The sequence below is a fragment of the Carcharhinus amblyrhynchos genome, chromosome 33 (assembly GCF_965287045.1).
Source record: "Carcharhinus amblyrhynchos chromosome 33, sCarAmb.v2.hapA, whole genome shotgun sequence".
Taxonomy (NCBI): domain Eukaryota; kingdom Metazoa; phylum Chordata; class Chondrichthyes; order Carcharhiniformes; family Carcharhinidae; genus Carcharhinus; species Carcharhinus amblyrhynchos.
This window is the reverse complement of record NC_137356.1, coordinates 11,890,252-11,916,756: the sequence shown is the minus strand read 5'-3', so window position 1 is coordinate 11,916,756 and position 26,505 is coordinate 11,890,252. Positions and strand designations below refer to the sequence as shown.

The window sequence follows — 26,505 nt, the reverse complement described above, 5'->3', positions numbered from 1 at the left end:
CCTGGCATCAGATTTTCCCTCTTGGAACTAGTGTGACATGATGTTCCAAAGGGAACCATTTGATTCAAGGTCAACGTTTGCAGCAAGAGTTAAGCAGTTGAATACAATCAGTAGACTTTTGTACCAGTACAATAGTTCATCCTAAAATGACACGCTGGCACAGTGGTTAGCGCTGCTGCCTCACAGCACCAGGGACCCGGGTTCAATTCCGGCCTTGGGTGACTGTGTGAAGTATGCATGTTCTCCCCATGTCTGCGTGGGTTTCCTCTGGTTGCTCCGATTTCCTATCACACTCCAAAGACGTGTGGGTTAGGTGAATTGGCTGTGCTAAATTGCCTCTTAGTGTCCAAAGATTGGCAGGTTGGGTGGATTGGGCATGCTAAAATGCCCCTTAGTATCCAAAGATGGGCAGGTTAGGTAGAGTGGCTGTGATAAATTACTGCTTAGTGCCCCAAGATGTGTAGGTTAGCTGGATTTGCCATACTAACTTGCCTTTTAGCGCCCCAAGATGTGTATGTTAGGGGATTATGAGATTAGGAGCTGGGTAAAATGCTCCATGGGAGAGTCAGTCCAGACACAATGGGCCGAATGGCCTGCTTCTGTACAGTAGGCATTCTATCATTCTAAGACAGAATTGTGTTATCTGGATGTGCCAATATTGTTGGCAATAATTTAGTTTTAAAAGAGATCAGCTCACTAAATTAATACCACAAGGTGGAATCCATGTGAATCATGAGGGAGATTAATTATTTACAGAGCCACACTCTGAGGCCTGGCTGAAGGGTGATATCCATTCTCAAAGCTGCTTCGTTGGCAAACTTACTAATTAATGTCTGTACATCTTCAGATTCTCAATTAAATTGTTGGAGTGGGGGTAGGGGGTTGGGAGAAATGCAATTAAATGTTTTGTATATATTAAACTAATTTTCATTTTACTAAATTTCCAGACAGAAAAATATTCAAATCCTGGCAAGCAGCAGGCCTGTCAGAACTCCAGAGGCCTCTTGGGAAAACAGTGTTACCTGTTCAACCTGGTGAAGAATAAAAGGTGAGTGTGTGAGAGAGAGAGTGTGTGAGTGTGAATGTGTGTGTGTGTGAGTGAGAGAGAGAGAGAGAGAGTGCATGAGTATGTGTGTGAGAGAGTGTGTGAGTGAATGTGTGTGTGTGTATGTGTGTGTGTGAGAGAGAATGCGTGAGTGTGTGTGCGGGAGAGTGTGTGTGTGTGTGTGTGAGGGAGCGAACATGAGTGTGTGTGTGTGAGACAGAATGCATGAGTGTATGTGTGGGAGGGCGTGTGTGTGAGAGAACATGTGTGTGTGTGTGTGTATGTGTGTGTGTGAGATAATGCATGAGTGTGTGTGTGGGAGTGTGTGCATATGTGAGAGCGTGGGGGTGTGTGTGTGTGTGTGTCTGTGTGTGTGTGAGTGTGTTTGTGTGTGTGAGTGTGTGTGTGTATATGTGAGAGAAAGTGCATGAATGTGTATAAGTGAGTGTGTGTGTGTATGTGTATGTGCGTGTGAGTGAGTGAGTGTGTGTGTGTGAGATTGTGTGTGAGTGTGAGAGGCATGTCCATCTGAATTCGGGGCAGGTGAGGCTCGCAGAACTGCATTCTCCGTTGTCTTCAGGTGGAATCCTATGAGCCTTGGGTGGGCATGGCAGTAAAAGTCTGGCATGTGTGTGTGTGTTTGTGTATGTGTATATGTGACTGTGTGTGTGCATGTGTGTGTGTGTGTGTATATATATATGTGTGTGTATGTGTATGTGCCTGTGTGTCTGTGTGTATGTGCCAGTGAGTCTGAGAGCGTGTCTGTGTGTCTGAGTGTATATACGTGAGTATGTGTTTGTGTGTGTATGTTCAGAATTCAGTAATATTCGTGAGAAAGATGTGCTCTTTGGGTGCATTGGCCGTGATAAATTCTCCCTCAGTGCACCCGAACAGGTGCCGGAGTGTGACAACTCAGGGATTTTCACAGTAACTTCATTGAAGTGTTAATGTAAGCCAACTTGTGACACTAATAAATAAACTTTAAAATTAAACTTTTAATATTCCTCTTTATTTAGCTCCTTGCAGCATTTAGACAGATACAATTCAAAGCTCCTTTTGCAGTGTCCAATCTGAGGATTGGGATAACATTGAGAAAGTTGCTCCATTTCCTTGCATGGCAGCTTTGTCAACTCAATGCAAAATGTCTCTGGCAAAACTGTTGAAATATGTTGTTACAAGTTTCTAATTTTCTTGAATAATGGCCAGAGGATATCTGCTCTTCAATTCCCACAATAAAACTGCAGGGTTTGGTGTTGTGACCTTCAATACTTCCGTAACATAACTCAACGCTGATGTTGCCTCAACTCACCTACTCCTGAAACTCTTATCCATGTCTTTATTACCTCTAGACTTGACTATTCTGATGTTCTCCTGACTAATCGCCTATCCTCCGCCCAACAGAAACTTGTCTCATCCAAAACTACTACCCACACTATGGGGAGGCGATAGCCTTAGTGGCATTATCGCTAGACTATTAATCCAGGGGTTCTGGGGACCTGGGTTCGAATCCCACCATGGCAGATAGTGGAATTTGCTTTTAAAGAGAACAGGAATTAAGAATCTACTGATGACCATGAAACCATTGTCGATTATCAGAAAAAAACCCCATCTGGCTCACTATTGTCCTATAGGGAGAGAAATCTGCCATCCTCACCTGGTTTGGCCTACATGTGACTCCAGAGCCACAACAACCTGGTTAACTTTCAACTGTCCTCCAAGGGCAAGTAGGGATGGGCAGTAAATGCTGACCAGCCAGCAACACCCGTGTCCCACGAATGAATAAAGAAGAAATACCTTATTATCCCTGCTGACCTTCATCAGCTCCCTGACTGACAACATCCCAGTTTGAAAATCCTCCCATTTTCAGTGGCCTCTTGCCCTCCCTTATCTCTGTAAGCTTCTCCAGCCCTACAACTCCCTGAGATCTCTGAGCTTCCCCATTCCTATAGAGCTCAGAAGGTCATTCAGTCCATCAAGCATGCACTGACTCTTCGAAAGAGCATCCCATCCAGGATCTCTATCCTGCCCTATCCATGTAACCCCATGCATTTAACATAGCTAATCCATCTAACCTACACATCTTTGGTCATTCAGGGGCAATTTAACAAGGCCAATCCACCTTTGGGAGGAAACCGGAGCACCAGGAGGAAACTCACACAGACACAGGCAGAACATGCAAACTCCACAAAGACAGTCACCCAAGGCTAAAATCAAACCAGTGCCACCCTGCTACCACTTCCTAGTACTGTGCTGCCCTCTCATTTTCGTATGTGTTTAGCCCATACTTTCTGGCCACAATTCTTAGCAGAAAGTGTCATATTGAGCTGAAAACTCCGGAGAGGCATGCAGAGAAAATTCTGACCAAAGGAACAAGGAACTGGAGAGTAAAGATTAAAGGAATACACGGAGGGAAGGATTTAAAATGCAGAAGTGTAATGAACCTACTTTGGATAGCTTTGGCACTGGGTACAGAACTTTTTTTTATTAGTGTTACAAGTAACACTGCAATGAAGTCACTGTGAAAATCCCCTGGTCACCACACTCCGACACCTGTTCAAGTACACTGAAAGAGAATTTAGCACAACCAATGCACCTAACCAGCCCATCTTCTGGACTTTGGGAGGAAACTGGAGCTCTCAAAGGAAACCCACGCAGACGCAGGGAGAACATGCAGACTCGGCACAGACAGTGACCCAAGCTGGGAATTGAACCCGGGTCTCTGGTGCTGTGAGGCAGCAGAGCTAACAACTGTGCCACCATGCCTCCCATATTGTATTTCCTTCCCACACATTGCATTTGAGATCAGCCTGAATTTTATGTGAGTTTCTTCATTATCCCACTGCTATTAATCAGATTTGTTTGTAGCTATGTGGAGATTGGGACTGCGTGAACATGAGAATGATTTAGGGTCGGATATTTCCATGACATTTCCTTGTATTTTATCCAGTTTAGAGTTTATAATTAGTGGAAACAGAATACACAAATTAATCTCCAGAAATTCCTTCTTATCAGTGGGACTTTCCAATGCATGTTTTTGCAGCAGCAGATAGCTACTGAATATTGGCTGTGGTTGTCCATAGTTCAGGCTCCATATTTTAGAAAGGTTGGCAAACAATTAGGGTTAACCCTTCCAAGTAACGTTCAAGTAAATGGCTTTTATCCCCATAGTTTCTGCCGACTTGGCGATTATGTGGATATGCCGGCGTTGGACTGGGGTAAACACAGTAAAAAGTCTGACAACACCAGGTTTAAATCCAACCGATTTATTTGATAGTAAACTCACTAGCTTTTGGGTTTGTCCCTTCGTCAGGTGAATGGAGAGTTCTGGCCTCAGGCAGAGCATATAAAGCACAGACAGTTTACAGATTACTGATTAGAATGCGAATCTTTACACCTAACCTGCTGTTCAAGTCCTAAAGTGGCCGATAATGTGAGTGGAAGGAAGGAGCACTGATCACAGGTTAAAGAGATGTGTATTGTCTCCAGACAGTACAGTAAGTGAGGTTTTGCAAACCCAGACAAGTCATGGAGGTTACAGATAGTGCGACATGAACCCAAGAGTTGAGACTGTCCTCATGAGTGCAGAACTTGGCTGTCGTGTGTCATGAAGGCCGTCTTGGAGAATGCTTACCCGAAGGTCAGAGGCTGAATGCCCGTGACCACTGAAGTGTTCACCAACAGGAAGGGAACAGCCTGGTGATTGTCGAGCGATGTTCATTCATCTGTTCGGATGAATGAGCGTTCTCCAAGGCGGCCTTCACGACACACGACAGCGCAGAGTCGCTGACCAGAGACTGATAGCCAAGTTCCGCACACATGAGGACAGTCTCAACAGGGATCTTGGGTTCATGTCGCACTATCTGTAACCCCCACGACTTGCCTGGGTTTGCAAAACCTCACTTACTGTACTGTCTGGAGACAATACACATCTCTTTGACCTGTGATTAGTGCTCCTTCCACTCACATTGTCGGCCACTTTAGGACTTGAACAGCAGGTTAGGTGTAAAGATTCGCATTCTAATCAGTAATCTGTAAACTGTCTGTGCTTTACATGCTCTGTCTGAGGCCAGAACTCTCCATTCACCTGACGAAGGGACAAACCCGAAAGCTAGTGAGTTTACTATCAAATAAATCGGTTGGATTTAAACCTGGTGTTGTCAGACTTTTTACTGTCTTCGCTATTGGCAGACGAAGAGCTTCAATTGCCTCTAGGCTAGAAGAGACCAACCAGGCGGGATTCCTGCTCCTGATTGCTAGCCAGTGACCTCTGCAGGAAAGTGCGCGTGGAAGCAATGAGGTGGTGTGCAATTAGTCTTGCCCGTATTGGCAGAATGATCAACTGATGCCAACTCAGAAGGTATTTGTGGGTCGCAAGTTAACCATGACACAGCAAAAGCCTATGTCTTCAGAAGAGATAAAGATGTCAAAACAGGAAATCTGTTTTGTGTTATTGGCAAATCTCAAAGAGAGTTCAGCACTCAGCCAACGACAATTCCAGTTAATAGCGTCTCATTGAAACATGATCATTCAATAGAAATCACTGAACAGCCACAGGCATGTCAATGACAATGTCCTTTGCGCCACATGTACTAACTCTTTTGGAAAAGGGCTTACATATAAACAGATAAATAGAATCATAGAATCCCTACAGTGCAAAAGGAAGTCAACTGGTCCATCAAGACTGCACCACAACAAACCCACCCAGAGTCTATCCCCTTAACCCTGCATATTTACTCTGTTAATCCTCCTGACACAAAGAGATAATTTAGCATGGCCAATCAACCTAAACTGCACATCTTTGGGCACTGAGGGATAATTTAGCATGGCCATTCCACCTAACCAACACATCTTTGGACACTAAGGGGAAATTTAGCATGGCCAATACACCTAACTTGCACATCTTTGGAAACTAAGGGGCAATTTAGCATGGCCAATCCACCTAACATATACAGCTTTGGACGGTATATGTTAGTCCAACATAATAACATATGTTAGTGGGAGGAAACCAGAACACCCGGAGGGAAGCCAAACATTCACAGGGAGAATGGAAAACCTCCACACAGACAGTGACCCAAGACTGGAATCGAACTCGGGTCTCTGGCGCTGTGAGGCAGTAGTGCTAACCACTGTGCCACCATGCCACCTGAATGTACATCACTTGTACATTTCATGAACAAATACCAGCATTTGGCATGAATCCTAGTAATCTTCCACATAGTTTGAAATTCTAGTCTGAATTTATCACACAACTTAAAAGCAAAATACAGCAGATGCTGGAAATCTGAAATAAAAGCAGAAAAGGCTGGAAAAACTCAGCAGGTCTGGCAGCCTCTTTGGAGAGAGAAACGGAGTTAATGCTCTGAGTTCACATGACTCTTCACCCTCTGACACAGCTCAGATTCTCGGGAGTTTTTGTCCAACAGTTGTGAGAATATTTTGACCCCATCAGTTTGAATACTGAGGATCAGCTTTCGCCATCATGTGAATCAGACTTCTTCCCATCCTGAGCGTGATTGCATTCTGTTTTCCTTTTGATAAAAGCAATTACTGCAGACCAAACTTTGACAAAGGCTCATCTAGAGTCGAAACAACAACTCTCCTCTCTCCTGACAGATGCTGCCAGACCTGCTGAGATTTTCCAGTGTCCTCTCTTTTGGTTTCTCTTCTGCTTTCCTTTTGCCCTGAGGTACCCTGTTGGAGTTGCTCCTTACAAGTCGATCCTGCTTCCTTCTGGCCCAGACCATATTTTTAAACTCACTCTGAAAGCAGTGACTCTCTAATCACCACATAATACTCCTGATGCTTCCATGAGGCTGAATTCTTGCCTTTTCACTCACATTACAGCAATTAACCAACCGACTCACATAAGAAACAGCTTTTTGCTTCTGCTAGTAGACTTATGAATGGACTTACCTTCTCTACATCGTAACACTACATTCTGCACCCTCTCCTTTCCTCCTCCCTTATGTACTCTATGAACAGTATGCTTTGTCTCTATAGCACACAAGAAACAATACTTTTCACTGTATATCAATACATGTGACAATAATAAATCAAATCAACCGCAATAATCAAATCAGAGGAGGCAACAGTCTAGTGGTATTATCGCTAGACTATTAATCCAGAAACTCAGCTAATGTTCTGGGGACCTGGGTTTGAACCCCACCATAGCAGATGGTGAAATTTGAATTCAATAAAAAATATTTGGAATTAAGAATCTACTGATGACCATGAAACCATTGTCAATTTTGAAAAAACCCATCTGGTTCACTAATGTCCTTTAGGAAAGGAAATCTGCCATCCTTACCTGGTGTAGTCTACATGTGGCTCCAAAGCCACAGCAATGTGGTTGACTCTCAACTGCTCTCAGGCAACTAGGGATGGGCAATAAATGCTGGCCCAGCCAGTGATATCCGTACCCCACAAATGAATAAAAGAAATGTACGATTTGTTTCCTTGTCACATTATTTTATCATCTAATATCTTTTTAATGAATGGACAAAAATGGTTAAAGTACACCTGAATATACCCCATAAATGTATTGAATCACATGCCCATAAACAATGGTGCTCATCACATTTTGTGTGACAATTCCCATTTGGCCACATGTTGGACATTGAACAAAAGAAACATTTAAAGAAATAATGAGCAAAGGGAAGTATACACCTATCTCTTATTTGCATGCATGAGATGTTGCTGGAGGTCCAAAGTTGAGCATCAGATACAGAAAGCTTATGGTTTGCACGCTTAACCACTAACAATGTTTTTTTGAGTTGGTGTTGAGCTATTTAGCTCATAGAACAGGTGAGCTAAAATAAGGTTCTGTGGAAATAAGCAAGTTGGCAATGACACTAAGAATAGTCGTGCGTGTGGCCAATAGCTGCTCTCTCTCGCTAATCAGGGAAAGATGCAAAGGGAGTAAGGTATGGAGGGGGTACAGTGGGGAGAATAGCTCTTTTTCAAGCAATGCAACACTTGAGAAAGACAACAAATTTGACCAACACCTCCTATCAACAAATGTTAATGACATTCTGTGGTCTAGTGATAAACTAGATTCTAGACCAATACTGTTATGATGACAACAGGATTAAATTGGTTTTATACGTTTGTGACTATTTAATGTGGTTGCAGTGCTAAAAGAACTGTGAATTCATATGCGCTATTTAGAAAACGTGGAATTAATTTGAGCGTTTAATATTTGCATTTGTTTTATATTTTATCACATCATCAATGCATGAAGACTCTTTACAGAATGGATTGCTTCTCAATGCCAGCATGGGTTTGGTGGGCTGAAGGGCCTCCATCTGATTCTGACTGATGTCAACAGATACAACAATCAAAGTCCCACAAACAGCAATACATTGACTGACCAGTTTGCATCTTTTGATCACAGTGTTCATGCAGAGAGTGACAGTGGCAAAAAAACACTGAAAATGATTTACTTTTCTTTAGTATCCACCTCAACAGGCCTGGGGTCTATTTAAGATATTTGCTGTTGTCAGTGCAATATTTCCTCAGTCATCCCGTAAGTTGTTGGTCTAGATTATATCTCAAATACTAGACTCTGACACTGTGCTCAAATGTTGGGCAGCACTGTAGCACAGTGGTCAGCACTGCTGATTCACAGCTCCAGAGACCCAGGTTCGATTCTGGCCTTGGGTCTGTATGGAGTTTGCATATTCTCCCCATGTCAATGTGGGTTTCTTCCCAGTACTCCGGTTTCCTGCCACAGTCCAAAGATGTTAAGGTTAAGTGTGTTGGCCATGATCTATTGCCTTTTATTGTCCAAAGATGCTAAGGTTAGGTAGATTGGCCACGCTAAATTGCCTCAACAGTGTCCAAAAATGTTAAGGTTAGGTGGATTGGTCATGCTAACTTGCTTCTTAGTGTCCACAGATGTGTGGGTTAGGTGGATTAGCCTTGGTAAATGTGCAGGGTTACATGGTTAGGCCAAGGGAGAGGGCCTGAGTAAGATACTCTGTCAGAGAATCGGTGCAGATTTGATGGGGCGAATGGTCTTTTCTGAACTGTAGGGATTCTATGATTCTATAACTCAACAACACAACTTTCTGACATCACATTCAAGGGTAATGAAACAAAACGTATAAAAATGCAATCACTGGTGTGTATGTTTCCATTATGGTGAAGGAAGATAGGCAGCTGTATTTTGTTTTTAACTGAGCTAGGGAGTGTAATTAGCTCATAAAAAAGACGTACTATTCAATGGATCAGACCCTTTACACGCATAGAGAATATCACGTTGCGATTTTTACCTGAGGCAGAAAAATGAACCATTCATCGTTTAAGCATGTCGTTTTGTGTTGGCTTCCAGGTATAGTTTGTCCAAAAGTCAGCATTTCAAAAATTGATAGCTGATTCAGATATGTAGCCAAAGAAGGTAACACACTAAATTCAATTATGATATTTTGGCTTCATGGTTTGGTGAATATTCCATTAAATAATGCAGCCATTTGGACAGAACAGAAATAGTCTCTTTTGTTGTTAGGTTAATGGGAGTTACCAATCTCCAAACACATGAGAAACCATAGAATTGATCATCACAAAATGGTGCAAAGGATAGAAAGATAATTTACTTTACAGAACGGGCAGACTCACTCAGCACTGACATAACTACACTCATATAAGCTGTGAAGAGTTTGCATGCTCTTCCTGAGTCTGTATGGGTTTCCTCCATATCATCTCATAATCCAACAATGTGCAGGTTAGGTGGATTGGCCATGCTAAATTACCCCTTAGTGTTGAAAAGACGTGCAGTTTAGGTGGATTCATAGAATCCCCACGGCACAGAAGGAAGCCATTCAGTCCAGTGAGTCTGTACTGAATGCAATCCCACCCAAGCCCTTTTTCTATAACCCCACACATTAACTCTGCCAATACCCCTGACACTAGGAGCACCCAGAGGAAACCCATGCAGACACGGGGAGAAAGTGCAAACTCCACACACACCGTAACTGAGGCCAGAATTGAACCTGGGTCTGTGGCGCTGTGAGGCAGCAGTTCTAACCACTGTGTCACTGTGCCACCCTGATAAATTGCTCCTTGGTGTCCAAAGATGTGCAGTTTAAGTGGATTGGCCATGCTAAATTGTCCCTTAGGGTCAGGGAGATTAGTGGGGTAAATACGTGAGGATACGGGAGATAGGGCCTGGGTGAGACTATTGTCAGTGCGGGCTCAATGGGCCAAATGACCTCCTTCTGCATTGTTGGGATTCTGTGATTATATGATAACAAAAATCCTCTGTTTTTGAGGGTCCATTTTAAGTTGAAAGTTGAGTCTTTTTATTTGTCATGTGGGTTTCACTAGCGAAGCCTCTGTAAACTTTTCATTGACCCTGACTGTAACCATCCAAAAGATATCTCCATATTTGGGAAACTTTCACTTTTACTTGTTGTGCGTGTCTCTTTTCCCCTCTCTTTTACAGCTGCTGTTTGTGTTTTCTGGGAAGCAAGAGCTGAAAATGGAACCAGCTGTGTTTTCCTTGTTGCTGTTATTGGCAGAATGTGGCTCCTTGGATTGAGGAGACATGATGCTACTTAAAGACGCAGTTCCCTGTCAGCTCTGCATCCAGAAACCATCTGCTTTAGGGATGCTATGTGGTGAAGCCCAGAGTCAGTCTTCATATTCAAATTAAGTGATTGCATAAACTACGGAACCTCTTTCAGATGCTGATCAACCCTCAGTGTTTTTCTTTGTTTTGTTTTGAATATTTTTAAATATTCACAGAAACAGAATCACAAAATCCCTAGAGTGCAGAAGGAGACCATTCAGCCCATCGAATCTGCACCAACACCAATCCCACCCCAGGCCCTATCCACACAACCCCAAACATTTACCCTGCTAATCCCTCTAACCTACACATCCTGGAACACTAAGGGGCAATTTAGCATGGCCAATCAACATAACTGGCATATCTTTGAACTGTGGGAGGAAACCAGAGCACCCTGAGGAAACCCACACAGACACAGGGAGAATGTGCAAACTCCACACAGACATTGACCCAAGCTGGGAACCAATCCCAGGTCCCTGGAGCTCTGAGGCAGCGGTGCTAACCACTGTGCCACCCTCATTCATTCATGGCCATGAGCATCACTGGCTAGCCAGCATTTATTGCTCATCTCTAGTTGCCCTTGGAGGGCAGTGAGAGTTGATCATATTGCTGTGGCTCTAGAGTCACATGTAGACCAGAACAAGTAAGGATAGCAGATTTCCTTGTCTGAAGGATATTAGTGAACCAGGTGGATTTTTCCGACAATCGACAATTGTTTCATTGCCATCAGTAGATTTTTAATTCCAGATTTTTTTTATTGAATTCAAATTCTACTATCTGCCGTGGCGGGATTCAAAGCCAGGTCCCCAAAACATAAGCTGAGTTTCTGGGTTAATAGTCTAGCAATAACACCACTAGACCATTGCGTCCGAATGCTTAAGGTGCAAATTTTTTATAATACACTGAAGCTGCATGTTTGGGGTTAAAGGTCGATCACTATCCAGTGACCTCCAAAATGCAAATTTCTAATGCCCTAAACATCCTCTAATTAGTGTGAAACAATCCGAGGCTGCAAAATCTCTTCTCCAGCATCATTTCCTCTCAAGCATTTGATTTAAATACCATGCCGGCTTGGATTTCCTTGAATTGAATGTGGGAACATTTTCTTCTGAAGATCTGAAAGTTTCTAGGATATGCCTCGCTAAAGGCGTGCATGAGAACATAGTCATAGGAACAGGACACACCTACGGTGGAATTTTCCTGTCCTGTCCACCACGTAGCGGGCAGGGGCAGACCATGCAAAGGTTTGTTGACCTCGGGTAGGATTTTCAGGTCTTCGGGCGATCGCGGCTGGAAAATCCCACCCCTAAATGTGTGAGACACGTCCTAATAAGATCAATAGGAGCAGGAGTAGGCCATTTGGCCCATCGAACCTACCCCCCATTCAATAAGATCATGTCTAATTTATTTATTATTGTCAAAAGTAGGCTTACCTTAAAACTGCAATGAAGTTACTGTGAAAATCCCCCTAGTTGCCACACTCCAGCCTCTGTTCGGGTACACTGAGGGAGAAGTCAACAGGACCAATGCACTTTGGACTGTGTGAGGAAACCAGAGCACCCGGAGGAAATCCACGTAGGCATAGGGAGAAGGTGCAGACTCCACACAGACAGCGAACCAAGCCAGAAATCAAACCCGGGTCCCTAGCGCTGTGAGGCGTGCTAAACATTGTGCCACCGTGTTGCTCAATGACGGAGTGGTGGAGAAATTTCTTCTCTCAGAGAATTATTTGTCTTTGGAATTCTCTTTCCTGGTGGCTAGGTCATTGACTATGTTCAAGGCTGGGTTGGACAGATTTTTGATGAATAGGAGAGCCAATGAAGGCTGGGCGGGGGGGTGGGGTAGGCAAAAGCCAAGTGGAGTTTGCAGATTCTCCCCGCGTCTGTGTGTTTCCTCTGAGTGCTCTGGTTTCCTACCACAGTCCAAAGATGTGCAGGTTAGGTGGACTGGCCTTGCTAATTGACCCTTAGTGTCAGGGGACTAGCTAAGGTAAATGCATGGGGTTATGGGGATATGGTTATGGGGCCTGTGTGGGATTGTGGTTGGTGCAGACTCGATAGGCCGAATGGCCTCCTTCTGTACTGTAGGATTCTATACCTGGGAGATCCTTAAAGTACACCAGCCTAGTTCTGGATTCTTTCCCCACCATCTATTCCTCCGGATTTGTCAAAGAACCATAACTGAACTGTAATGTAGTCTCCAAGACCATTTTAAAACAATATCACCAAGGTCTCACTTTGAGGGGAGAGGGACTGTTTCAAATAAGCATTTTATTTGGTGCGTTTACCTCTCCCAACTCCTAGCATTGCCCCATGCTAGGCCCAAACCAGGGCTCAGTTGCGAGGCAAGTGACTAGCCCTCTCATCTATGACAATGCAACTCTTAAACCTCCTGCAGCAGAGTACAGAGGAAGAAAATACTGCAAATGCCAGGAAATGAAGTAAAAACACTAGAAGAACAAGAAAAACTACTACTTATATGACACCTTTAACAGCCCCAGGAAGTCCCAAAAGACTTTATAATCAATTAAATACTTTTGAAGGATTGCTGTTATTGTAATGTAAGGAATGTGGCAGCCAATTGTGCACGGCAAGCTCCCACAAAAAAGCAATCTGCAAATAGCTAGATAGTCTGTTTCTTCGTGATGTGGAATGAGGGATAAATGTTGGCCAGGACACAGAAAGGACATTTCTTTTGCTCTTCGTTGGGTTTAAATGCCTCTTCGACAAGGTGGGACCTCGACAGTGCAGCCCTCCATCAGTACTACACATGAGTAACAGCCTAAAGTTTTGTGGTCTTGGGAGGTGGTAGCATAGTGGCATTGACATTGGACTGGTAACCCAGGCTAATGCTCCGGTGGACCCGGGTTCAAATCCAGCCACGCCAGATGGTGAAATCTGAATTCACTAGAAATGATGACTACAAATCAATTGTTGTAAAAACCCATCTAACCCATGAATGTCCTCCAGATCCACAGCAGTGTGGTTGACCCCAAAATAGCTTAGCAGACCACTCAGTTCAAGGGGAAATTAGGGATGGCAATAAATGCTGGCCAGCCAGTGACATCTCATGGGTGAATAATAAATAAAATCTCTGGAGTCAGAATTGAAGCCATGACATTCTTTAAACAAATAAATGGATGAGCGCTTGTCAATGCTGTCTGTGTGGAGTCTGCACGTTCTCCCCATGTCTGCATGGATTTCCTCTGGGTGTCTGGTTTCCTCCCACAGTCCAAAGATGTGTGGGTTAGATGGATTGGACGTGCTAAATTGCCCCTTAGTGTCAGGGGGAGTAGCTAAGGGAAATATGTGGGGTTATGGGGATAGGGCCTGGGGTGGGATTGTTGTCAGTGCAGGCTCGATGGGCCAAATGGCCTCCATCTGCACTGCAGGGATACTATGATTCTATTCTGTGAATATTCAAGGCTATGGGTCAAGTGCTGGTAAATGGGATCAGGTGGGATGTCAAGTGTTGCAGACATGATGGGCCGAAGGGCCTCTTCTGCATGTGTGATTCTGCGATTCTATGATACAGAGCCAAGAGTGCTACCCATTGCACCATAGTTTCAGGAGGCTTGCGTGTATCTGGGAAAGAGACAAGTGAGATCGATATCTAAACTGTTAAAATATCTTTCCCTTAACAGCATTCTTAGGGGTAAGCAAGACTGACAAGGGATAATTGTTTTGGATTTGCCCGCCCTTCCTCCTACCATTGATGGAGTAATATTTAATCTCTGTTGATAATTGAATCCTATGCACTGAGCTGTGTATTTGGCTGATGGAATTTTAGTGAGCTTCAGTTCACAGCACAGAATCTGTCAATCTGCTAACTTGATGTAAACTGGATAACAAGGGGTGTTCCTGCAGCTGCTTCAAGGAAAGCAGGAAATCCTATCACCCGCCCGCTCTATTTTGGTGTTGTGTTCTGATAAAGACCCAAAAGTTATTTTTTAAATTCAGAGCACACAATGGTATAAACAGGAAGAATGCCGAGTTATGTAACACTCTGAACTCGATGTCACTGGATTCTGATACAGGCAATGCTCAGGAATTGAAGAGCTGGATTGAATGCTTGCCTCCTGGAAAAACAGAAGTTTCCCAGTATATTGACACTTAGCGGATTCAGTCATTCAATCCAATTCAAACGTAATCACAAAGAAATAACTCTTACAGATGAACAATTGTTACACGTACTGCTGACTTCAGCCGAAGTTTAGCCGTGATTACTTAGAATCACACAATCCATTCGCAACTCTTTAGATACTGAAGCAGTTGGTGACAGCATACAGTAATATCTGGACAACATTCAGGCTCGCAAGTGACAAGTTACATTTGCATCTCTTAACCAGAGAGAATCTAACCATCCCCCCCAATCAATGGTATTGTCATTGCTGTATCCCCTAACACCAACCACCTGGGTGGGGTTTATCATTGACCAGAAACTGAATTGGATCAGCCATTTTAACACTGTGGCTACAAGAATAGGTTGGAAGCTTGAGAATTCTGTGGTGTGGAACTCACAGGATTAGACCGGGTGGATGCAGAAAGAATGTTGGGGAGTCCAGAACTAGGGGATCATAGTTTGAGGATAACGGGTAAACATTTTAGGACTGGGGTGAGGAGAAATTTCTTCACCCAGAGAGTGGTAAATTTGTGGAATTCACTACCACAGAAAGAAGTTGAGGCCAAAATATTTTGTGATTTCAAGAAGAAATTAGATATAGCTCTTGGGGCTAAAGGGATCAAGGGATATGGGGGAAGCGAGATCAGGATATTGAATTTGATGATCAGCCATGGTTAAAACGAATGGTGCAGAAGGTTCAAAGGGTCAAATGGCCTCCTCCTGCTTCTATTTCCTATATTTCTGCCTCCTGACTCCCCAGAGCCTGTCCACCATCTACAAGGCACGTCAGGAGTGTGATGGGATACTCCTGACTTGCCTGGGTGAGTGCAGTTCCAACATCACACAAGAAGCTTGACACTATCCAGCCCACTCAGTTGATATCCCATCCATCCAGCACCAATTTAACCAGTCACATCCTCCGCCGCTGATCTATTCCTGTAACCCCATGCATTTACTCCACTAATCCCCCTAACCTACACCTTGGGATGGATAGGCAATTTAGCATGGCCAATCCAATTAACCTGAACGTCTTTGGACACTAAAGGGCAATTGAGCATGGCTAATCCACCTAACCTGCGCATCTTGGGATACTAAAGGACAATTTAGCATGGCCAATCCACCTAACCTGCACATCTTTGGACACTAAGGAGCAATTAAGCATGGCCAGTCCACGTAACCTGCACATCTTTGGACACTAAGAACTAATTAGGCATGGCCAATCCACCGAACCAGCACATCTCTGGACACTAAGAGGCAATTTGGTATGGTCAATCCACCTAACCCACACATCTTTGGACTTTGAGAGGAAACTGAAGCACAGGGAGGAACCCACACAGAAATGGGAAGAACATACAAACTCTACATAGTCACCTGAGGCCCGAATTGAACCCGGGTCCTTGGCGCTATGAGGCAGCAGCGCTAACCACTGTGCCACCATTTCTCTTAAAGAATTGCCATTACTGGCTTGCAGTCTGATTCCTTAGAACAGATTGTATACCCGAAGAACATTGTGAAATAGGGAACTCCAAATCCAGAAGTTTTACAGTCAATTGCTGAAAGCTGACTCTATAATGCTAACACTACGTTCCTCATCTGTAGTATTTACACACCCATCAAACAACAGCATTGGTCGCTGTCTGCTTACCAAATAATGGTGGGTTTTGACAGTCACATGGTGCAAGTGACTTAACCTCAATTGAGTTGATTCATTCTAGAGCAAGCAACATTTCAGAGTTAACTCTACCTGCTCAGAGAAAGTAAAGCCAGTGCACCACATTTATCTAGGGCAGACAGAAGATGCCAAATTCACCCTGGCTTCACTCCAAGCCTGGATAAGTTCAGCATTTCTGAATTGGAAGAACTCCGAGTGGTCTTCCAATTATCTTTCAGAGCAAGTCCTACTTTCAACCTCTTCCCCAGGGGAAACCAGGGGAAGGTTTTTAAGACCTGCTCCCCTGTCCCACCAATTATAAAAAACACATCCCATCACACTCCTTCTAACCTTTTCCCATCCACACTATTACAATGAGAGAACACTCAAACCTGTGGGAGTCAGGGAGGAGGTGGAAAACGCAACCGGAACTCAGCAGAAAAATTGCAACAACTCTAAAAACCTTCAACCGCTGGCTAATGTGTTGAATCCGAAAGCAGGTTGCCAGAATTAACTACAAAACACCTATTGTGCATTACCTGTTTGACAAGAACACGATGGGACGTGAACCAACCATGTACAGCATAAGGGGTAACCTGTACACAAGTTTAAAATGTTAAAATCAATTAAATGTACAACTAATTTGACTGGATAGCGATTTGAATCTAAAGTTTTCCAGGTCTTCGCTTTGGGCTAGAGTGACATGTTAAGAGTTGTAGAGTTGATGCTGGGTGGTGGTCTCATTTCTCCCTGGTTGCTGTTGCCCTTGGGTCTTTTCTGTCATTGAAGGTTAGCAGCTTAATAAGGAAGTATCCACCTCTGACATCTCTGACCATTCCTCCCCCAAATATTTTCTTCATTTAGGGCAGCACGGAGGCATAGTGGTTAGCACTGCTGCCTCACAGTGCCAGTGACCCAGGTTCAATTCTGGCCTTGGATCACTGTCTGTGTGTTGTTTGCACATTCTCCCCATGTACGCATGGGTTTGCTTCGAGTGCTTCGGTTTCCTCCCATTATACAAAAATGTGCAGGTTAGGTTGATTGGTCACGTTAAATTGCCTGTTACTGTCAAGGGGAATTACTAGGGTAAATATGTGGAGTTGTGGGGATAGGGGCTGGGTGGACTGTTGTCGGTTTGATGGCCCGAATAGCTTCCTTCTGTACTGTAGGGATTCTATGATTTATGAATGCTTTCTACGAGTTATGAAACGTTTCCACGCTTCCTAGAGTGTCTGCTTCCTGAAATTGAATTGTCATCGACTTCAGGAAACATAAAGGAGAACATGCTCCTGTCTACATCAATGGAGACAAAGTAGAAAGGGTCGAGAGCTTCAAGTTGTTAGATGTCCAGATCACCAACAAACAGTCCTGGTTCCCCCATGCGGACACTATAGTTAAAAAAGCCCACCAACGCCTCTACTTTCTCAGAAGACTAAGGGAATTTGGCATGTAAGCTACGACTCTCACTAACTTTTACAGGTACACCACAGAAAGCATTCTTTCTGGTTGTATCACAGCTTGGTATGGCTCCTGCTCTGCCCAAGACCACAGGGAACTAGAAAAGGTCATGAATGCAGTCCAATCCATCATGCAAACCAGCCTCCCATCCATTAACTCTGTCTACACTTCCCGCTGCCTTGACAAAGCAACCAGTATAATTAAGGACCCCACACACTCCAAACATTCTCTCTTCCACCTTCCTCCATAGGGAGGTCTGAGGTCACGTCCCAACCGACTCAAGAACAGTTTCTTTTCTGCTGCTGTCAGACTTTTGAATGGACTTAGCTTGCATTAAGTTGATCTTTCTCTATAAACTAGCTATGACTGTAACACTATATTCTGCACTCTCTCGTTTCCTTCTCTATGAACGGCATGTTTTGTCTGTATAGCGCGCAAGAAACAATACTTTTCACTGTATCCCAATACATGTGACAATAATAAATCAAATCAAATCAAATCACACTTTATCCTCCATGCAGTAAAAACTGATCCATTGTTTATCATCCTTTCCACAATAAGTAGCCCAGTTTTCACATAAAATCCTGCCTGCACCAATAACAATCCTACCCAGGCCGCATCCCTATGAACCAGGTTTTTACCCTGCTAATCCCCCTGTCACTAAGGGACAATTTAGCACGGCCAATCCACCTAACCTACACATCTTTGGTCACTAAGGGGCAATTTAGCATGACCAATCCTCCTAATCGGCACATTTTTGGAAACTAAGGGGCAATGTAGCATGGCCAATCCACCTAACCTGTATATCTTTGGACACTGAGGGGAAACTTAGCATGGCTGGTTCTTGTAACTGGCACAGCTCGGGACACTAAGTGCATTTAGCATGGACAATGCACCTAACTTGCACATTTTTGGACTGTGGCAGGAAACTGGAGCACCCAGAGGAAACCCACGCAGACGCTGGGAGAACGTCCAAATTCCGTTCAGACTGTGATCCAAGGCTGGAATTGAACATGGGTCCCTGGCACTGTGAGGCAGCAATGCTAACTAACCACTGTGCCACTGTGCTGCCCAAAGCAGTTTTTTGTATTTTAAGCCTGGGCACAGCATTCATCAGCTAACAACTCCTGATATTTCTGCTGTTAAATTTGGTTTTGGTAGAGCAGCGGGAGACTAGCAAACCCAACTAGATCTGAGTCATTAGTCAGCAACCAGCCATGACAAATCCAAGAGTTGGCTTGTAGGCTTTTAGGTCCTAGAATCCAACTGCCATCTCTCCAGTACTGATCCAAGAATTGGGGGGGGCGGGGTGTACCTCCAGCAGACAATAGATTGAGTGCCCCTTTCCGACACCCACCCACACTTCACTATCAGCGACATTAGGGAATAGTAAATCACAGAATGAATTTCTTGTCTGATTGAGAGGAAGAACAAGGTCAAAATCATTTCTGAACTGCTATTTAGCTTTCTAGATGGAAGACTACTTTGGACTGCAGTATTCTTTTAAAGTTTATTCATTAGTGTCACAAGTCGGCTAACATTAACACTACAATGAAGTTACTGTGAAAATCCCCGAGTCATAAGAACATAAGAAATAGGAGCAGGAGTAGGCCATCCAGCCCTTCGAGCCTGCCCCGCCATTCAATAAGATCATGGCTGATCCGTCGTGGCTCAGTTCACACTCCGGCACCTGTTCAGGTATTCGGGTACACTGAGGGGGAATTTAGCACGGCCAATGCACCCAAACCAGCACGTCTTTCGGACTGTGCGAGGAATTCGGAGCACCCAGAGGAAACCCACGCAGACACAGGGAGAACATGCAGACTCCGCACAAGTAGTGATCCCAAGCCAGGAATCAAACCCGGGTCTCTGGCACTGTGGGGCAGCAGTGCGAACCATTGTGCCACCGTTCTGCTCCTGCTCCTTAAAGAAACAACACATCAAATCCAGAGTCTAACATGTTTGGCGATCTGTTGTGCTGTCTGTTTTAATCATTTTGTCAGCAAAATGTTATTTGGCAAAATACCTGCAATAATATTCGCATCATTTTAAACACAATAAAGTACAACAATAAACTTATTTATACTGAAGTCTCTGGAAACTATTCAAAAACCTGTCCTACGTACAGGCAGATTGCTGAATGTTCTGTTTCTTGGCAGCTATAAAGAAGCAATTGTAGAACCCCATATAGCACAGTGGATAAATGCACTGCCTGGCCGCGGCACTTAGCCAAGCAACGCAGTCCAATTCCACATCAACCATGTAGCTGAACTCAGCTGAGGTACCACTTGTACCATTACAATAGCGTTTAATGCCCCTTAGCTAGAGAAGGGTGCAAACTGTACCAGATTAAAAATGCTGTGTTTAAAGAGTAGGTCAGAGGCCAGTAATTCTGTGGCGAGTAACTCACCTCCTGACTCCCCAAAGCCTGTTCACTGTCCACAAGGCACAATAAAAAGTCTGACAACACCAGGTTTTAGTCCAACCGATTTATTTGATAATAGACTCACAAGCTTTCGGGGTTAGCCCCTTCGTCAGGTGAATGGAGAGTTCTGGCCTCAGACAGAGCATATAAAGCACAGACAGTTTACAGATTACTGATTAGAATGCGAATCCTTACACCTAACCTGCTGTTCAAGACCTGAAGTGGCTGACAATGTGAGTGGAAGGAGCACTGATCACAGGTTACAGAGATGTGTATTGTCTCCAGACAGTACAGTAAGTGAGGTTTTGCAAACCCAGGCAAGTCACGGGGGTTACAGATAGTACGACATGAACCCAAGATCCCTGTTGAGACCGTCCTCATGTGTGCGGAACTTGACTATCAGTCTCTGTTCAGCGACTCTGCGCTGTCATGTGTCATGAAGGCCGCCTTGGAGAATGCTTACCCGAAGGTCAGAGGCTGAATGCCCGTGACCACTGAAGTGTTCGCCAACAGGAAGGGAACAGTCTTGCCTGGTGATTGTCGAGCGATGTTCATTCATCCATTGTCGTAGCTTCTGCATGGTCTCCCCAATGTAACACGCTTCGGGACATCCTTTCTTGCAACGTATCAGGTAGACAATGTTGGCCGAGTTGCAAGAGTATTTACCATGTACCTGGTGGATGATATTCTCACGTGTGATGATGGTATCCATGTCGATGATCCGGCATGTCTTGCAGAGGTTGCTGTGGCAGGGTTGTGTGGTATTGTGGTCACTGTTCTCCTGAAGGCTGGGTAGTTTGCTGCGAACAATGGTCTGTTTGAGGTTGTGTGGTTGTCTGAAGGCAAGAAGTGGGGGTGTGGGGATAGCCCTGGCGAGATGTTCGTCTTCATCAATGATATGTTGAAGACTCCGGAGAAGATGTCGTAGCTTCTCCGCTCCGGGGAAGTACTGGACAATGAAGGGTACTCTGTCCACTGTGTCCCGTGTTTGCCTTCTGAAGAGATCGGTGTGGTTTTTCGCTGTGGCGCATCGGAACTGTCGATCTATGAGTCGAGCACCATATCCTGTTCTTATGAGGGCATCTTTCAGGGTCTGGAGGTGTCTGTCACGATCCTCCTCATCTGAGCAAATCCTGTGTATACGGAGGGCTTGTCCATAGGGAATGGCTTCTTTAACATGTTTAGGGTGGAAACTGGAGAAGTGGAGCATTGTGAGATTGTCTGTGGGCTTGCGGTACAGTGAGGTGCTGAGGTGACCGTCCTTAATGGAGATGTGTGTGTCCAAGAATGCAACTGATTCTGGGGAATAGTCCATGGTGAGTCTGATGGTGGGGTGGAATTTGTTGATATCATCATATAGTTGTTTCAGTGATTGTTCACCATGAGGCCAAAGGAAGAAAATGTCATCGATGTATCTAGTGTATAGCATTGGTTGAAGATTCTGTGCAGTGAAGAAGTCTTGTTCGAACCTGTGCATGAAGATGTTGGCATATTGAGGTGCAAATTTGGTCCCCATGGCTGTTCCATGTGTCTGGATGAAAAACTGGTTGTTGAAGGTGAAGACATTGTGGTCCAGGATAAAGCGGATGAGTTGTAAAATTGCATCTGGAAACTGGCAGTTGTCAGCATTGAGTACTGAGGTAGTCGCAGCAATGCCATTGTTGTGGGGGATGTTGGTGTAGAGCGCCGAGACATCCATTGTGACGAGGAGTGTCCCTGGTTCAACTGCTCCATGTGTGCTGAGTTTCAGTAGGAATGCCGTAGTGTTGCGACAAAAGCTGGGGGTTCTTTGTACAATGGGTTTCAGGATGCCCTTGACGTAGCTGGAGAGGTTCTCACACAGAGTCCCATTGCCCGATACGATGGGACGGCCAGGTGTGTTTGCCTTGTGTATCTTTGGGAGGCAGTAGAGATCTCCAATGCAGGGAGTATGTGGAATGAGAGCATGGAGGGTGCTCTGAAGGTCCGGATCAAAGGTCTTGATCAGATTGTTGAGTTGACGAGTGTGTTCTTTGGTCAGATCTGTGGGTAACTGTCTGTAGCGTTCCTCATTGTTTAGTTGTCGGTTCACTTCTTTACAGTAATCTGTTCTGTTCAGTATGACGATGGCCCCTCCTTTGTCTGCTGGTTTGATGACAATGTCGCGGTTTGTCTTGAGAGCGTGGATGGCGTTGTGTTGTGCTTGGGTGATGTTTGGGGCTGTCTTGTGAGTGCGGTTGATGAATCTGGTGTTAACGCACCTCCTGATGGTTTGGGCATACAAGTCCAGTCGAGGGCAGCGGCCTTCCGGAGGAGTCCAATTGGATTCCTTCCTCTTAGGTTGTTGCACTGCGGATCTCTCTGTCGGTTGTTCTGGTTCATCGGCTGTCTCATTGTGTTCGCTGTAGGCCTCTTGGGGTTTGTGGAAAAACTCCCGCAGCCTCATTCGCCTGATGAATTCCTCTGTGTCCGCTGCAAGAGTGATGGGACTGATGGGAGGCCAGAACTCTCCATTCACCTGACGAAGGGGCTAACCCCGAAAGCTTGTGAGTCTATTATCAAATAAATCGGTTGGGCTAAAACCTGGTGTTGTCAGACTTTTTACTGTGTTTACGCCAGTCCAACGCCGGCATACCCACATCACAAGGCACAACTCAGGAGCGTGATGGAATACTCCCCACTGCCTGGATGAGTGCAGCTCCAACACTCAAGAAGCTCAACACCATCTAGGACAAAGCAGCCCACTTGGTTGGCACCCCATCCACCACTGTGAATCACTCCCTCCACTGCCAATGCACCTTGTTTGTAGCATGCATCACCTACAAGATGCACTACCACAGCATTGTCTGACAACAAAAAGGAGATTGTCATCGACTTCAGAAAGCGTAGAGGAAGCATATGTTGCCTACATCAACAGGGATGAAGTAGAAAAGTTTGAGAGCTTCATGTTTTTAGGTGTCCAGATCACCAACAATCCATGCTGATACTATAGTTAAGAAAGCCCATCAATGCCTCTACTTTCTCAGAAGACTAAAGAAATTTGGCATGGCAGCTATGACTCTCACCAACTTTTACAGATGCACCATAGAAAGCATTCTTTCTGGTTGTATCACAGCTTGGGATGCATCCTGCTCTGCCCAAGGCCACAAGGAACTACAAAAGGTCGTGAATGTACCCCAATCCATCACGCAAACCAGCCTCCCATCCATTAACTCTGTCTACACTTCCGCTGCCTCAGCAAAGCAGCCAGCATAATCAAGGACACCACACACCCCGGACATTCCCTCTTCCAACTCCTTCTGTCAGGAAAAACATACAAAAGTCTAAGGTCACATACTAACTGACTCAAGAACAGCTTCTTCCCTGCTGCTGTCAGACTTTTGAATGGACTTACCTTGCATTAAGCTGATCTTTCTCTACACCATAGCTATGACTGTAACATTACATTCTGCACTCTCCCATTTCCTTCTCTATGACAAAACGGTATGTTTTGTCTGTATAGAGCGCAAGAAACAATACTTTTTATATTATGTTAATACATGTGACAATAATAAATTAAGTCAAATCAAATTACAACTCACCTACTTGGCCATCGCACTTTCCAAACCCATGACCTCTATCATCCAAATATATCGCCATTCCTTCACTGTCACTGGGTCAAAATCCTGCAACTCCCTCCCGAACTAGGTGTCACTACACTAGATGGGTTGCAGTGACTCAAGGAGGCGGCTCACCACCACTTTCTCAAGGGTAATTAGGGACAGGCAATAAATGCTGGCTGTGCCAGCAATGCCCACATCCCAGAAACAATTAAAGCACTGATTGTCCACTGTGTTTTGTAACTGCTGTGGAATGTGTGCAGCATTATATGACAACAAAAACCTGCCTTTAACGTAAGTGAAATATTCCCAAGGCATTTCACAGGAGCGATATTCAGATCATAGAGCCATAGAATCCCAACAGTGCCGAAGGAGGCCATTCGGCCCATCGAGTTTGCACAGACTCTGCAATGGAGCATCTTATCCAGGCCCATTCCCCATCCCATTCCCATAACCCTAAGTATTTGCCCTGCTAAACCACCTTACACATCTTGGGATACATGGGACAATTTAGTATGGCCAATCCACCTAACTTGTACACAATGTGCAGAGGAAGCCCACACTCTCATGGGGAGAATGTGCAAACTCCACAGAGGCAATCATCCAATGCCAGAATCGAACCCAGGTCCCACTGTGCCAACATTATGCTCTTAAAAATTGAGAATGAACCCAAGGAAGAGACATTTGGACAGTTAACCAAAGGTTGGGTCAAAGAGATAGGTTTTAAGTATGGCGTGTCTTAAAGGAGGAGTGAGAGAGAGAGAGGTGGAGAGGTAAACTAGTGAAAGCTGACCAACAATGGTAGCGTTGAATGCAGACGCGTTCTGGCAGTGTGTTAGTAGCATCTCACCGGGGATCCTGATCCATGTTTCTATTCTGTCAGTTAAGCCATTAGCTGCCCATGTGAATGACAGCCCGCGAAGATGAATTGTGAACTTTGGATGAAACAAGGCTGAGCTTGGCTCCAATCCCCTCCATGGAAAAATCACCTTTCACATGGTCCTGGCTTGAGTACAAGGAATAGAAACCTGAGCCTGTCTGTGAAAATGATCACCAGTACTAAGAGAGTGAAGATTCCATAGGGCCAGACAGATATTTTGTATGAATTGCCTATTTGTGAGTGCTACTCTGAACAATGACACTTTTCACTTTATAAAATGATTCTGCTGCTCTATCAATTATGAGCCTGGAGTGTACCATATCCAAAATTATAGTCCTGGCTATGAAGATTTGACTTTGGATAATGGGATCCTTATCATAGTACACAGAATCATAGAACCATAGAACCATCATATCAGGACCAGACGAGATTGTGGTCAGCACAGACTTGGTGGGCCAAATGGCCTCCTTCTATACTGTAGGGATTCTATGATTCTGTGATTCAATGATATAGTGCAGAAGAGTCCTTTCAGGTTTCTAACCCAAACCAACAAACCCAAGTAAGAGTATAATAAATCTGGCTTCAAGTTAGCAAAACCAGCAATGATGTATTGAATATCTCCTGGACTTGAATCATAGAACCATTCAGGAGGAGGCCATTCAGCCCACTGAACCTGCACCGACAACAAATATTTACCCTGCTGACACTAAAGGGCAATTGATCCGCACACCTTTGGACTGTGGGAGGAAACCGGAACACCCAGAGGAAACCCACGCAGACACAGGGAGACCATGCAGATTCCACACTGTCACTCGAGTGACTGCGAATATTTGAAATTATTTCCTGGGCAAGACTGGTTCGTTCACTTTCAGCTCTGGGTTTAATAGTAAATTAACGCACAAATTACATGGTGGCACAGTGGTTAGCACTGCTGCCTCATAGTTTCAGGGTTCAATTCCAGCCTTAGGGTCATTGTCTATGTGGGATCTGCACATTTGTCCAATGTCTGTGTGGGTTTTTTCTGAGTGTTCAGGTTTCCTCCCACACCCTAAAGACGTGCGGGTTAGATGGATTGACGATTCTGAGTTGCCCTCTAGTGTCCCAGGATATATAAATTAGATGGAATGAACCATGGTAAATCAAAGAATCTTTACAGTACAAAAGGAGGCCATTTAGCCCATTGAGTAGGCACCTATCCCCCTAACCCCACACAATTACTGTGACACTCAGGAGCAATTTAGCATGGCTAATGCACCTAACCAGCATGTCTTTTGGACTGTGGGAGGAAACCAGGGCAAACACATGCAGACAGAGAGAGAATGTGCAGACTCTGCAAAGACAGTGACCCAAGCCAGGAATCAAACCCGGGTCCCTGGTGCTGTGAGGCAGCAGTGCTAACCACAGTGCTGCCCTGCATGTTGTGAAACTAAACATGATAAAGTGCTGTAGCCTGCGTTATTAGCAATGTATAAATATGGCTTGCACTACATGAATTGTCAATGTCTCAATATGAGTTATGGGGATAGGGGAGGGGAGAGTCAGTGCAGACTCGATGGGCTGCACTGTAGCGACTCTATGATTCAATGATTCTATATGTGTAAATAGCATTCAGCTACGCTGAGTTGCACTTTACCTAACTAACCCTGGGATGTCACCTGATGGAAAGATGGTCACTTCAGCAGATCAGCCAATAACCTACTTTCCCAGACCTCTTTTAGAAACAAGGAAACATTACTTCCCGTAAAATCAGAAGCAAATCCCGAAAAATAACGGCACAA

General features: G+C 44.6%; 1 long non-coding RNA gene across 1 annotated transcript in view; it reads left to right on the top strand.

Moving 5' to 3' along the window:
- The first annotated feature begins 763 nt into the window (after positions 1–763).
- Positions 764–26,505, top strand: part of LOC145361039 (uncharacterized) — a 34,325-nt gene continuing 8,583 nt past the window's right edge. Inside the window, exons 1-2 of the long non-coding RNA XR_013889794.1 lie at positions 764–831; positions 948–1,048. This is a non-coding gene — a long non-coding RNA (uncharacterized LOC145361039). The remainder of the gene's footprint in view (positions 832–947; positions 1,049–26,505) is intronic.